At 41.4% G+C, this 12,892-nt stretch overlaps 1 pseudogene; it reads right to left on the bottom strand.

Annotated features, from left to right (window-relative positions):
* Positions 1 to 2,596: 2,596 nt before the first annotated feature.
* Positions 2,597 to 2,939, bottom strand: LOC105080145 (large ribosomal subunit protein P2-like; annotated as a pseudogene).
* Between the last annotated feature and the right edge of the window lie 9,953 nt (positions 2,940 to 12,892).

A 12,892-nucleotide genomic window follows, 5' to 3' on the forward strand; every position in this document is an offset into this window, starting at 1 on the left:
CAAGGCACAAGATAAAATCCCAGAAGAAGAAATAAGTGATGAGCAGATAGGCAATTTATCTGAGAAAGAGTTTAAAATAACAATGGCCAAGATGTCCAGAGAACTCAAGAGGAGTATAGACGCACAGAGCGAAGTTTTTAGCAAAGAGTTGGAAAATATAAAGAACACCCAAAGTTGAAGAATAAAATTACTGAAATGAATATCACACTAGAAGGAAGCAAGAATAGATTAAATGAGGCAGAAGAACGGATCAGTCAGATAGAAGACAAATTAGTGGATATCACCACTGCAGAAGAGAAGAAAAAAGAATGAAAAGAAATGAGGATAGTTTAAGAGAACTCTGGGACAACATGAAGCACACTAATATTCACATTATAAGGGTCCCAGAAAGAGAAGAGAGAGAGAAAGGACCTGAGAAAATTTTTGGAGAGATAATAACTGAAAACTTCCCCATCTTGGGAAAGGAAACAGTCACCCAAGTCCAGGAAGCACACAGAGTTCCACACAGGATCAACCCAAAGAGGAACACACCAAGGCATGTAGTAATCAAATTGACAAAAATTAAGAATAAGGAGAAAATGTTAAAATCAGCAAGAGAAAAGCAACAAATAACATACAAGGGAACTCCATAAGGTTATCAGCTGATTTTTCAGGAGAAATTCTACAGGCCAGAAGGGAATGGCTTGATATATTTACAGTAATGAAAGGAAAAAACAACCAAGAATACTTATCCAGCAAGGCTCTTGTTCAGATTTGATAAAGAAATCAAAAGCAGATAAACAAAAGCTACAAGAATTCAGCACCACCAAACCAGCTTTACAGCAAATGTTAAAGGAACTTCTCTAGTCATCAAACCACAAGAAAAGAGAACAAAAAGAAGAAAGAGGAAAAAAAGACCTACAAAAGATTGCTTTGGCAAGTCAGGGTCTTTTATGGTTCCATATAAATTTTGGAATTGTTTGTTCTAGTTCTGTGAAGAGTGTCTTGAGTATTTTGACAGGGGTTGCTTTGGTTCTGTAGATTGCTTTGGGTAGTATGGCCAGTTTGATAATGTTGATTCTTCCAATCCAAGAGCGCAAGATAACTTTCCATTTCTTTGTATCATCTTCAATTTCCTTCATCTGTGTTTTACAGTTTTCAGAGTATAGATAACCTCCTTGGTTAGGTTTATTTCTAGGTATTTTGTTGTTTTTGATGCTATGGGAATGTTTATGCCAGCTATGAAATTCTGACTTTTGAAGTGAAAGGAAAAAAACAGTGAATGAAGGGCTGCAAATGACAAAATACCCTTTTGTGTGAGTGAGTTGTATTCCATTGCATATATATGCTATATCTTCTTTATCCATTCATCTATTGATGTGCACTTAGAATGCTTCCATGTCTTGGCGATTGTAAATAGTGCTGCTGTTAATAGCGGGGTGTATGTATCTTTTTGAATTAATGTTTTTTCTTTTCTCAAGTATATGCCCAGGAATGGAATTGCTGGGCCATGTGGTCATTCTGTTTTGGGGACTTTGAGAAACCTCCATATTGTTTTCCATGGTGGCTACACCAATTTACATTTCCACCAACAGTATACAGGGGTTCCCTTTTCTCCACCTCCTTGCCAACATTTGTAATTTGGTGATGGCCATTCTGACAGGTGTAAGATGGTGTCTCATTGTGGTTTTGATTTGCATTTCCCTGATGCCGGTGATGTTGAGCAGCTTTTCATGTGCCTGTTGGCCATCTGCATTTCCTCTTTTGGAAAAATGTCTGTTCAGTTCTTCTGCCCATATTTTAGTGGGTTGTTTGTTTGCTTGCTTGCTTTTTAATAGAAGTACAGTTGATTTAAAATGTTTTATTAGTTTCTGGTGTACAGCATGGATGGACTTGGAGGGCATTATGCTAAGTGAAATGAGTCAGACGGAGAAAGACAAATACTGTAAGATATTACTTACATGTGGAATCTAAAAAAAAAAAAAAAACACAACAAACTGGTGAATATAACAAAAAAAAAAAAACCAGAATCACAGATGTAGACAAGGAACTGGTGGTTACCAATGGGGAGAAGGAAGGGGGAGGGACAAGATGAAGGTGGAGGATTAAGAGTACAAACTATCAGGCATAAAATAAGCTACAAGGATGTATTGTACAACATGGGGAATATAGCCAATATTTTATGATAACTATACCCTAACCTTTAAAAATTGTGAATCGCTATATTGTATACCTGTAACATATAATATTGTACATCAACTATACTTCAGTTTTTAAAATATGGTATTGTAAACTAAATAAAGTTTAAAAAACCTGGGGGAAAACATTCATACATTGGTCTTGGCTATGATTCCTTGAATATGACACCAAAAGCAAATGCAAAAATAAGCAAATGGGACTATGTACATTAATCTAAAAAGTTTCTGCTTTGCAAAGGAGACAGTCAACCAGGTTAGAAAGCAACCTATGGAATGAGAGAAAATATTTGCAAATCATACATCTGATAAAGGGCTAATATCCGAAATATGTAACAAGCTTCTTCAACTGAAAAACAAAAACCCAAATAACACAATTTTTTTTTTACATGAAAGGGGTTTTATTTGCAGGGGGTGGGACTCTAGTCAAACAGTCCAAACCCTGTGTCATCCACATGGACTCCCCCTACTCCTCATTCTTCTCTTTCTTCTCTGCTGTGGGTGGGGCAGAACCACAGCAGGAGCTGCAGATCCTAGGGCAGCAGAGACGGCCACAGCCCTGCCAGCAGGCATGCTGGCCAGCTTTCTGACACCCTGGACAATGACATCCTCAATGTTCTGTCCGTTCAACTCACTGATAACCTTGTTGAGCTGGTTGTCACCCGCCTCGATGCCCACGCTGTCCAGGATCTTCTTGATGTCCTTGGTGCTGGGGGAGGCATTGCTCCCGAGAGTGGCCAGCAGGTAAGAGGAGATGTAGCACATCCCTCCATGGTGCTTCTGGCTGCAACAGGTTGGTGCCCTGGCCTGGCCACCCCACTCACTTGGCAGCAGCCCCAAATAACACAGTTTGAAAAAGGGCAAAGGTCAGGTCAAGACCAGAATCTCAGGATGGCCCCAAGTGGTCACTGGCTCAGGGCGGTCCCTTGACTTGCCTGTGGCCTCCGTGTGCTGGTGATCATCATCCTGTGCATGGGTCACGGGCAGAGAAAGCTACAGAACCAGGCCAGAGGGGACCCGTCACGCCAGCGTGGGTGCGCTTCCTGGCCAGCTGGGTGGGGATGTGCAGGGAAACGTGGGATGGGTAGAGGGCCTGGGGACCATCTCGGGGGCCAGGCCCAGAACCCCAGAGTGCACACGAGTGCATTTGTCATTTCTACCGACTGCTTCCTTTGGAGCTGATACAGTGTCCCCTACACAGAGCGCACTTTGAGGCCCACGGAAGGGAGAGCCCCCAGTGCGGGGCCAGCGTGTGGTGAGCACAAGGGAGTCAAGGCTGGGTGGATGCCCAAAGAGGCAAAGGGATTCTAGAGTCTCAGCAAAAAGCACGTCTGGAGAGCTTCCTGAGTGTTGGAGTGATGGAACTTGATGTCACGGGCCGTGCTGAGCACCGCGGGCTGTCCTTCGTGCCCCGCCCCCACGGAACTCAGCTTCACAGGTCCACCATGGGGAACCTGTACGCGGGAAACGTAGCATACAAAGCCACCCCGAGCCTTTTACTCCACACTTAGAGCTGCTGTCACACCACACACATGCCTTCCCATGGCAGTACGGTCTCTGAACAGGGAATTTTCGGTGGCTGTTTCTCTGTGATTGGGTACTTGGGGTATCTCCAGGCTGTTGTGATATTCTATACATCCCTGCAGGTATGTTGCTGTGCCCAGTATTGGTATTCCCTCAGGTGGAGTTCTTGAAGGGGACTGCAGGCTCGGAGGGCAGGGTCTGCGAGGGTCTTCCTGTAGCCAGAGTGCTTTCCGGAGAGACTGCCCGCTAACATTTGTGACAGTGCAGGCTCGGCTCACCCCACACTTTGTTTCTAGCTGACTGTGTTATTCTTTTATGGAAAATCTTTGCCACCTTGACAGGCAAAGAAGGGTGCTGGTTAGTCTCTCCTTGCGGGAGGGCTGGAGCTGTTGGTGTTCCAGGGCTGGACCCTGGAGCCCATGCCTTCTTCTTTTGTGAATCAATTGCCTGGTCTTTGCTGAGTGGTCCAGCTTTTTATGACTGGCATGAGTTCTTCCATTTTAAGGGTATTAAATCCCAAGATTTAAGATTATAGAGTTTGTTCTTGAAGAGACAGGTAAGAGCAGACAGAACCTGGGAGGGGCTAGAACCCACCCAAGGTGGGCTGTCTCCACAGCCCCTCCCAGGCTTGCTGTGATTCCTGTGGGGGTTCATTCTGCTGCCAAGGGGATAGTGTGTGCGGCTGTGCTGGGAACTGAACCAGGGAACCCAGAGGGGTGAGGGTTCTGTGTGCCAAGAGACTAGAGTGGTAGCGATGGGACAGCGGACGCAGCTGGATTGTGTGTGTGCGTACACGTGTGTGTGTCTGGACCGAGAGAGCCCCCAGGACCTGTGTTTGCAGCTCCAGGCTGTGGCCTGGGCAGGGCCATAGGGACAGACTGAGCTTCTATCATGAGGTGTTCAGGAAGTCCTTGATGCCCAGTCCCTGAGGCTGTGGGGAACATTGAAGGCAGCAGGTGCAGGGGTAACGAGGAGAGCCTGGAGCAGCGTTCCTCAGTGTCGCTCAGGGAACACTCGTCCCTTGAGCAGCCCTGAGTGAGATGCCTGTGGGCCAACACCCTGGCCTCCACTGCCCAGTCTGCCCTGCAGAACACATCCCTCCACTGCCCTCTTCCCAGTCCCACTGCCCTTGCTTTCTTTTAGCTGTCAAAGGTGACGAACGAACAAAAAAAGGGCTCAGAAGAAGAAAATCAGGGGTGTGGATCATCCCTGGGCTGCCCTGATGTGTGTTTACTCCTCCATCCGACACTTGCTGACAGAGGCACGGAGATGAACCCGGGGCACGTGGGGCATTTTGCACTCAGTGACACTTCTTCCTTGTCCTGGATGAGCAGCCTGGCGTCCAGGGGCTGGAGGGGCTTCAGCAAGAGTGCAGGGCCAAGGCTGCCCCATCTTCCTGAGAATCGCTGACACGCTGGGAACTACTGGAGCCATGGCTCTTTGCCCAGAACAGGGCTCGCTCCCATCCAAAAGAGGGCTTTCTGCTGGCTGACTGTCCTGTACTCTGCTCGCCCTGATGAAACGTGTGACAGATGCTTCCCTTTTGTAGCCTCACTCCCTTGACTCCCTTGGCCTGGGAGCAGGTGGGCACTGGCCCCCAGGGTAGCTGACCCATGGGTAGCAGGCCATGGTGAATCCGTGGAGCATTGGTTCTACAGGTTCTGGGGAAGGAAGGCCTGGGTGCCCACTCTATGTGCCACCTGCAGGTCAGGTGATCTCAGGGTCCTGACTGCTCCCAAAGCCTTGGCACCCAGACTGCGGGAGAGGGCTCACAGCCTCTTACCTGCAGAGTGGTTTCAGCTGGGATGCAGTTTCCGGTCCCTGGAGTGTTGCAGGTGTTCTTGTTACTGCAGTCAGCTTTATTAGTTTCAGGGACGCTGATGTGCTTAAGCCCCACAGAGTGTTAAGAGCACCAAGGGTACTTGGCGGTGGTCTCGTGGGTCACATTTGTAATCACACAGGCTGTCCCTGCTGCCTCCCTGCCGGGCCTGCTGCCTACCTCCCAGAAGTAGGGCATCCAGGACTAGGTCCGGGTTGCCACGTGCAGAGGGCACTGTGTCTAGCTGTGCTCTGGGTTTGGGGTGCTGTTTGCAGAGCACTGCACAGCCGGCATTTACTCTGCACTGTCAGAGTGGAGACCCAGGTCACTTCTCTGGTCGTAGGCACTGCAACAGGGGTTTGGAAATGCTTTATGGTTAAAACCCTTGTTTTCAAGTACATTCTGTTGTTCCTGCTGGAAGGGCTCCTACCTTTTTGGCTGAAGAAGTGCTGTGCTCAGTTGAGTTCTGTTGAGAGTTCCTGGCATTTATAATTCATGTAAAAATAAATGTGTTGTCTTCTTTCGAAAAAAAATGGGCAGAAGAATAGATATTTCTCCAAAGAAGATACATGAATGGCCAACAGGTATATGAAAGATGCTCAACATCACTAATCTTCAGGGAAATACAATTCAAAACCACAGTGAATTACCACTTCACATTTGTTAGGATGGCCATTATTTTAAAAAACATAAAGTAGCAACTGTTGGCAAGGGAGTGAAGAAATTTAACCCCTCATGCACTGTTGTTGGGATATAAAATGGCGTAGCTGTGATGCAAGACGGTATGGAGGTTCCTCAAAAAATAAAAATAGAACTACCATATGATCCAGCACTTTCACTTCTGTATATTTATCCATAATAATTGAAATCAGGATCTTGAATAGGTTATCGCACTCCCATGTTCATCGCACCATTATTCACAACCACCAAGAGATGAAAACAACCTAAATTTCTATCAACAGATGCATGGATAAAAGATGGTACATATAATGGAATATTATTCAGCCTTTAAAAAGGAGGAAATCTTGCTATATGCTACAATATGAATGAACTTTGAGGACATTCTGCTAAGTTAAGTAAGCCAGTCACAAAGGACAAATACTGCATGTTTCTACTTAGGGAGGGTATCTAAAGTAGTCAAACTCTAAGAGGCAGAAAATAGAGTCCTGATTGCCAAGGGCTTGTGGGAGGGGGAATGGGGAGTTGTTCAATGAATGTATAATTTCAGTCATGCAAGATGAAAAGATTCCAGAGATCTGATGTACAACAATGTTCATATAGTTAACGACACAGTACACTAAAACATTTTTAATGAGGTAGGTTTCATGTTATGTGTTTTTTACCACAGTAAAAATAAATTTAAGAAATAAAGTGCCTTATTAAATGGTATTTCATATATTCACAGAGTTGTGCATCCATCACAATTAATTTCAGGATATTATTATTAGCACAAGAAGATGCCCTGTATGACCTAGCCATCACCTCCAATCCCCCAACCCACCCTTCCCCCAGCCCTAGGCAAGCAATAAACTACTTTCTCTTTCTACGGATTTGCCTATTCTGGAAATTTTGTATAAATGGAATCACACAATATATAGTACAGTGTGACTGGCTTCTTTCACTTAATAGAATGTTTTTGAGGTTCATCCACATCACAGCCTGAATCAGTACTTCATTTATTTGTATTGCCAAATAATATTCCATGGCATGGATATGCCACATTTTATTTATCCATTCATCAGTTGATGGCCATTTGGGTTATGTTTAGCTTGAAAATGTTATGGATAATGCTGTTAAGAATATTCACATACCTTTTGAATTCATGTGTATTTGTGTGAATATATATTTTGAGTTCTCTTAGGTAGATAGCTAGGAGTGGACATTCTGGATCATATAGTAACTCTATGTTTAACTTTTAAAGGAAATACCAGAATACTTTCCAGAGAGATTCCACTATTTTACATTCTCACTAGACGTATATGAAGTTCCTGATTTTTCCATATCCTCTCCAACATATTTGTTATTATCTGTGGTTTTGATTATAGCCATCCTATTGTTTTTGCAAAATGGTATCATTATGGTTTTAATTTTTATTTCTCTACTGATGAGTGGTTTTGAACATCCTTTCATATGCTTATTAACCATTGCTATACCTTCTTTGAGGAAATGTCTATTCAAATCTTTTACCCAATTTAAAAAAAAAATAGACTTTATTCTTTTAGAGCAGTTTCAGGTTCACAACAGAAGTGAGTAGAAAATACAGAGTTCGCACATAGCCCTTCCCACCCACACATATACTCCCCTACCCTCAACATCCCTCATCAGTGAGGCATATTTGGTACAATCAATGAACCAACATAGGCACATTATTATTAACCGAGGTCCATAGTTTACATTAGGATTCAATCTTGATGTCGTACATTCTATGGGCTTTGACAAATGCATAATGAAATATAGCCACCACTATAGTATCATACAGAGTAATTTCATTGCCCTAAAAATCCTTTGTGCTCCATCTATTCATTCCTCTCTCCCTCCTTCTCCTCAAACCCCTGGAAACCATGATCTTTTTATTGTTTCTGTAGCTTTGCCTTTTCCAGAATGTCATTTGATTGGAATCGCACAGTTTGTAGCCTTTTCAGACTGGCTTCTTTCATTTACTGATATGTCTTTTAAGTTTCTTCTGTCTTTCATGGATTGATAGATCTTTTTTTTTGAACTGCACATATATTTTTTAACTTAAATATATGTACTGTTCATTGTTTCTAAGAATGTTTAGAGCTTTAGCTTTTTAAACTTACATAGTTATCAAAGGAATAAAGCAAACCACAAAATAAGAATTAACTCAAAAAGATACATACACCCTGCTATTAACAGCAACATTATTTATAATTGCCAAGATATGGAAGCATCCTAAGTGCACATCAATAGTTGAATAGATAATGGAGATGCAGTATGTGTGTGTGTGTGTGTGTGTGTGTGTGTGTGTGTATGAATAAAACTCGCCCATAAAAAAGAAGGATATTTTGCCATTTGCAGCTCTTCATTCACTTTTTTTTCACTTCAAAGACCACAATTTTATAACTGACAGAGACATTTCCATTACATCAAAAAACAACAAAACACCCAGAAATAAACTTAATCAAGGAGGTTACCTATACTCTGAAAACCAAAATGACACAAAGAAATGGAAAGATTCATTGTGCTCTTGGGTTGGAAGAATCAACACTATCAAAACGGCCATACTACCCAAAGCAATCCACAGATCCAACACAACCCCCATCAAAATACTCACGATATTCCTCACAGAATTAGAATAAACAATTCCAAAATTTATAAGGAACCACAAAAGACCCTGAACAGCCAAAGCAATCTTTTGTAGGTCTCTTTTTTTTCCTCTTTCGTCTTTTTGTTCTCTTTTCTTGTGGTTTGATGACTAGAGAAGGTCCTTTAACATTTGTTGTAAAGCTGGTTTGGTGGTGCTGAAATCTTTTAGCTTCTGTTTATCTGTGAAGTTTTAGATTTCTCCATCAAGTCTGAATGAGAGCTTTGCTGGATAGAGTATTCTTGATTTAAGTTTCCCCCTTGCATCACTTTAGATATATCATGCCACTCCCTTCTGGCCTGTAGAGTTTCTGCTGAAAAATCAGCTGATAACCTTATGGAGTGCCCTTGTATGTTATTCGTTGCTTTTCTCTTGCTGATTTTAACATTTTCTCCTTATCCTTAATTGTTGTCAATTTGATGACTATGTGCCTTGGTATGTTTCTCTTTGGGTTGATTCTGTGTGGTACTCTCTGTACTTCCAGGACATGGGTGACTGTTTCCTTTCCCAAGTTGGGACCTTTACTTGCCATAGTCCCTCCTCCCAGCAGTATGGCAATTGGCTGGAAATGCCCTGATCTCTGCCTCTCTCTGGGAAGGGAAAGAGGAGAATGAAGCATACATCCAATGTTGAGATTTTTTTTGTGGGACACCCAAAGGATTAGTTTCTGTCTTGCCCCAATCAAAGCACTGACAAGAAAGGGTGCCAGGTTGGGAGCTTCTGAGAATAAAGGAGACAATGTGGGTTATTACACACTCATTCACCCAGTTTATTCACCCAGCTCTGTGAGGAACAAGTAGGAGAAGCTCTCTACTTTCAGCTTCTCCCTGGGGAGGAGAGAGTTGGAGCGTGCGTCTACATTTTTGGCTTTTCAGTCAGTGGGGATTTGTCTGAGGAACTGGTTTCTGTCTCACTGGTCTCAGAATGCTGATGGGACTCAGCATCCTCTAGATGCTTGAGGGTCATTTAGAAGGAAAAAGAGTTGGGTAGCTTGTTGCTTCAGAGAAACTGAGATACAGCAGACATATACTAGATGGCTCTGAGTATTTGTCTTTTCCCAGTGTACAGTCTCCTGAGAAATGCCAATCAGTCTTTTTAGGATGATGAGCAATTTGGTGAGGGAAATGGTTGGGGTTGGTTTTTGGAAATGTCAAGATTGAAGTTCATACAGAACATGCAGGTGGATTATCCAGAATGCACTTAGAAATTTGGTTCTGGAGCTCCAGGGAGTGGTCAGAGCTAGAGATACCTATTTTGAAGTCATTCATTCCTTCATCAGATATTTATAGGAGTGTTTTTTCACACACTGTTACCTTAGACATCCCCTGTGGTTCTCCACCTGATTTTATTCTCTTCACCCTCCTCAGAGGTAACCTTTATTCTGAATTTGTCATCATGAACTCAATTTTTTTTAAGGCAGAACAAGAAAATGTTTAAACAAAATTCTCTCTCTGCCCGTATGAGCCACTCCACACCTCTCCTTCAGGTGTGAATTGTGTATCTGCATTATACATTAACTAGATCCCCTTAGAAGACACAGGAATGCCTACTCGCCAAAAAAAAAAAAAAAAAAAAAGCAATTTCCTTCTGGCACCAGCAAGGTAACTCCTTCAGAAATAACATTTCTTTCTCAATCCTGTAAGGAGTCATGATGACCCACTACTCACCTTGTTGGACTATGTAAACTATCAATATGCTACTTTGATGCACAACCATTTGTCTCAAATCTTTGGTAACTATGCTTTACTTCTAATAATATAGAATAATTGTATTTATTCTTATTAAATTAATTATTATTATTATTATTATTAAATTAATTAATATTATTATTTAAAAATATAATAATGGACCAGTCCTCAAAGCTTTCTGAAATACTGTCTCTCAGGTTATAATCCTCATGTTGGCTTGAATAAAATTTCCCATTTCTTTTTTAGATTAACTATTGATTAATTTTTCGATGACATTTACATAGCATAGCCCCCAGGATATCAGATATACCCGTCAGAGGACACTGGGAGTCTACCCCAAACTGCCACTCTGTACCAGCACAGGCCCTTTGTGTCCCACCATCTTCTTGATACTCCTCAGATGTTCCAGTGAGTTCTGATATCCAGATGTCATTGTTAAGTGATGATCCTAAAATTTTTAAAATTTGAGCTGTTTTCATTTAAGACTTGGAGTCTTAAGGGGAACCAATGCTTTCCTAGACAAGGACCTAGGGGGGCCTGGGTGGGAGACCCAGGGAAACATAGGTGGCTGGTTTTTGTTAAATTTGGCTTAAATTGAAAAAAAAAAAACACCCAAGTTGATATGCGGTCTAAACAAACCGTTTGCTAGTGAAATGAGAGACTGAATAATTCAGCTCTGGTGAACAAGGGACACTTGCTCCTTCCAGCCATGAGGTGTCCTCAGGCAACTGAAGACCTAGCAGAAGTGTCTGAGGATTAATCCTTGTGATGAGCAGCAGTCCTACAGGGACCCCAATTACAACCATTAAGTAAATACTGTTCTTCCTGGGAGTGCAATAGAGCCTGAAAACCTAGCTCCCCAAGCACCCATGGTGGTTTTTTTTTTTTTTTTTTTTTTTTTACTGTGGGAGTGAGAAACCAAGACACATGAAAGAGTCAAACTGACTCAAAGGCAATTCTTTGGGGAGCAAGACTTGGAAGTAGCACACATCCAATCCACTGCCCTGTTCTCAGAAAGTTGTTTAGATCATATCTGAATTAGGAGACCAAATTAATAATGGGAAATTGTGCCTCAAAGGCCAAACAGCTCCTAGATGAACAGCCACCTATGGGAAGCCCAACTGAATTTATGCATAACACTTATGGAACTGATACTTGCAAGTGCTTACTTATTAGGGGAACTGAGGGAAGTCTTGAGCTGTAAATGATCAAGAAGGGACACTTTTGACAATCCAAAATTAGTTTTGTGTGCAGTCAGAGAAAGCTTGCTTGATAAAACATCTTTTCAGAATTTTGACCCTAAGAAAACAAGTCCTAGGAGAACTTGATTTTCTCTCCCTGTGCCTTGAGATGTAAATGTTCTACCAGGACTCTCAGGCCCTCCTATCTTATCTAGACCACTTCTAATTCCTGAGACTGAGAGGAAAAAAGGAGGGGAGGAAGAAGTCTTTTAACTCAAGCAGGAAAACTATGAGATCTCTGTATCTATATGGATGTATGCGTGTCTATGTATGGTATAGATATTATATGTCTTTACCTTTAGATGGTGTTAGTCAAAATTAATTTATAAATGTGTTATATTTAACTGGGTTAAAGGAAAGCAAACGCTTTTGTAAATTCTCAGAAATATGAAAATAACTAACCTGAATGAATTTAAGGTTCACATGACATGGGAAATATTCAGAATTAAATTAAAATCTGGTTGGTTTAAACTTGTTGGTTTAATCAATATAAATATGTATTTACAGTCATCAACATTAAGTATAATACTTTTATTGTACCTAGGTTTACTAGAAGTCAATAAGATCTTATATCTGCTGCAAATTTGCCAGCGAGGAAAATAACTTGATATGATTTAATTTTGTGAATAAATTGGTTGTAAATGAGATGAGAGCCTTTAGGAATAATTATATTTTTGGGATATCTACTTAAAAATCATCTCTCCAGATTTTGGTAACTTGACACTTTAGAGTTTACTAAATTAAGTTAAATGATGGAAGTTTATTAAATATCTAGCTCATTCCCCAATAAAATAAGATACTAAAACATTAATTACTGAACATGGACTTCCTTTTTACAGAGAGACTAAGGATATTTAGGACTATTAATAAATATGCTTGGTGTCACACTGAGACATTTCTATAAGAAAGCACATGTTTTTTTAGAAATTATAAATAGTATTCATAAGTTTGCCAATCTACAGAATGCTAATGTAAAAAACAGTTCATAATTGTTTACTTCTTCATTTTCACTAGAAATTTGAGAATTCTAATTAATATATGTAATTAAAATTAAAAATTAGTAAGGAAAACATCTTTGTGTGCAAGGAAAAGGAAGGTCTAAGAAATGGAAATGCATTTTA

This window comes from Camelus bactrianus, chromosome X (genome assembly GCF_048773025.1).
Source record: "Camelus bactrianus isolate YW-2024 breed Bactrian camel chromosome X, ASM4877302v1, whole genome shotgun sequence".
NCBI classification, from domain to species: Eukaryota; Metazoa; Chordata; class Mammalia; order Artiodactyla; family Camelidae; genus Camelus; species Camelus bactrianus.